Source organism: Mus pahari, chromosome 22 (assembly GCF_900095145.1).
Source record: "Mus pahari chromosome 22, PAHARI_EIJ_v1.1, whole genome shotgun sequence".
Lineage (NCBI taxonomy): Eukaryota > Metazoa > Chordata > Mammalia > Rodentia > Muridae > Mus > Mus pahari.
The window spans coordinates 46,836,723-46,839,499 of record NC_034611.1 but is presented as its reverse complement, the minus strand read 5'-3'; the positions used below and the strand labels follow the sequence as shown (position 1 = coordinate 46,839,499).

Below are 2,777 nucleotides of genomic sequence, written 5' to 3'. Positions count from 1 at the left end.
TCTGTGACACCCTGGCTGTCCTAGAATTTGTTCTGTAGACTAGGCTGGCCTCAAACTCGGAGATCTGCCTGCCCCTGTCTCCTGAGTTCTGGGATTAAAGGCGTGCGCCACCATCCCACGGCCCATAGCTCACTCTGGAACTCATCTCTGACTGGATAGACTCAAAGGGCGATGAAAGCAGGTGTTCCTCTTTTCCAGGGTGCAACTCTCCTTTCCTGGAAGAAACGCAGCATCTGAACCCACTTAGGGTCTGCTACGGAGCGAGCCAGAACCTTTAGCTGCTCTGGCTACAATCAGGAACTTCTGGAAGAGTTGTTTTGGCAGAAGGATGTGGCCGGCTAGGAGAGTTCCAGTCATGGCCAGGTCTTTGGCGCCCTCTAGAGGACAGAGTTTCCTCTTTCTACTGTGCTCCCTTTTCCTGTTTTTCTTTTAGTTTTTTTCCCTTTCCTCTTTTCCTTTCCTTTCTCCTTTTCCTTTCCTTTCCTATTTCCTTTCCTTTCCTTTCCTTTCTCCTTTCCTTTCCTTTTCTCTGCCCCCCCCAGTCTTGGTTCAGTTTTACTTCCCAACACAAGTCCAGCCTCTAGAACATTAAAAGTAACTGTGCCAAAGCTCAATTAAAACAAAATTTACAACAAAATATGCCATCCTTTGACATATATCATCCTTGTGCAGGAACCACACTAATCTTCTCTGTGTTTGTTCCAATTTCAGGATATGTGCTACCAAGGGGGCGAGCACCTCTTTCTTTCTTTTTAAAATTTATTTATTTTTTCAAGATTAGAGTTTCTTTGTGGAGCTCTGACTGTCCTGAAACTCACTTTGTGGACAAGGCTGGCCTCAAACTCAGAGATCCACCAGCCTCTGCCTCCCAAGTGCTGGGATTAAAGGCGTGCACCATCACTGCCCGGCTTGCCCATTCTTTTAATATGCTGCTCACACACAGGGTAAACTTTCTATAAACTAAGCTACTTTTCTTTTCTTTTTGTTTTATTTTTTTAAAAAGATTTATTTATTTATTTATTTATGATAAGTACACTGTAACTGTCTTCAGACACACCAGAAGAGGGCATCAGATCTCATTACGGATGGTTGTGAGCCACCATGTGGTTGCTGGGATTTGAACTCAGGACCTCTGGAAGAGCAGTCCGTGCTCTTACCCACTGAGCCATCTCTCCAGCCCCTAAGCTACTTTTCTTAAGTCTGCCTCAATTTACTGGCAACTCCCTGAAATTGTTTAGTGTAGGGCAGACAGCAATTCTGGTTTCACCTGAATGGAGGTGTGTGTGTGGTGTGGTGTGTGTATAAAGAACTGGCCTCTGCAGGGTGGTGGCCACGGCTTTCAAGCCCAGCGCTCCAGAGGCAGAGGCAGCTCCAGAGGCTGGCCTCCGACTTTGAGGCTAGGGTTGCTTACAAAGTAAGTTCCAGGGATAGCTAGGGCTAAACAAACAAACAAACAAACAAAAAACCCTGCCTTGAAATAAAATTGAGTTAAGGTTTCATATAGCCACAGCCCAGGCTGCCTAGTCTAAACTTACTGTGTAGTGGAGAGTGACCTTGAACTCCTGATTGTAGGCACGTGACTCTTCGACTCTGAGTCAGACTCTGACTGTGTAGAGCATCGTCTGGCCTGGGACTCACTCTGTAGACCAGTCTCACCCCATTTCCCTGCTTTCCAATGCTGGGATTACTGTGTAGTGAGGGCCTGGAGTTCTAGGCAGTCCAGGCTGTGCTCAAACATGTGTTCCTCTTGTCTCTACCTCGTGGGTACAGGCTACAGACACCTGCCACCCTGTTCAGCGATCTCTAGAAGACGGTCTTACTCCCACACAGGGCTTTTGGACAACAAAGTCTTATAACGTCTCCCATGGAAGGTACTACTGTGTGTCTCCCTGGGCTTCCTGCCTATCACCCACCTCTTGATGGCAGGCATCCACCTTCATGCTTTGGCACTGCAGCCCCTGCTGACACGTGTATGCCTGCCTGTTCTTCCTGGCCCCAGCAGGCCCCTGAACCCAGAGGACCTCTTTGGCTGCGGGTGGTCTTCGGCTCCCTCTGACCTCACTCCCATAGTTGAGATCCCACTGCTGCCTTGAGCCAACAGCCCCGTACTGGGCTAGCCTGGTTGTTTCTCATAAAGCCTTGGGCATACCTTTCCTAAGAGAGGCCGTGTCCAGAAGACAGGATTTGGAATGGGGGCTGCAGGAAACCAGGTCTGGCTTTTTTTCATCTTCTCCAAGATGGGGACCCCTGAGGAGAGGGTCTAATTCTCCTCCCTCTGCTTCAGGTTGCGGGCTCTCTGAGGACTGACCCAGGGTTGTTTCTCCAGTCCTTCCACCTTTCTGTTAATTTCTGGAAACGTCTATCTACATCCCCTTCTACACAGCTTTCTCTATAGCCTGGGTCTCAGGAACCTCTGTGGCCTTCTGCAGGCTACCTCTGACTCTGGTCTTCGAGATAAGCCAGACACTTGGCATGTAGTACTGGCCTTTCCTCTGGGACTATGAGGCCCAGAATTCACACCTGGAACGCCACCTCTGACCTCACAAGGGCTGCCTCAGAACTCTCCACGGTGCTACTGGCAAGAGCAGAGATGCTATTTTGGGCAGTGTGTATGGTGGACTTGGCTTAAGTGGCATGAGCCAAACCCCTGCCCTACTGACCTCTCCCCCGGAGGAGCAGCAACAGAACTCACAGCCACCCCGGGGAGGGCCGAGAGGCGGGCTCTAACTGAGACTGCAGAGCTACAGTTCAGTTGTAGCTTGAGTCTGCCTCGGTGA

General features: G+C 49.7%; 1 non-coding gene across 1 annotated transcript; it reads right to left on the bottom strand.

The window, feature by feature from the left end:
• Nucleotides 1-630: 630 nt before the first annotated feature.
• On the bottom strand, nt 631-732 carry LOC115063021. The gene has a single exon (XR_003842904.1). It is a non-coding gene; the product is annotated as a U6 spliceosomal RNA (small nuclear RNA).
• Between the last annotated feature and the right edge of the window lie 2,045 nt (nt 733-2,777).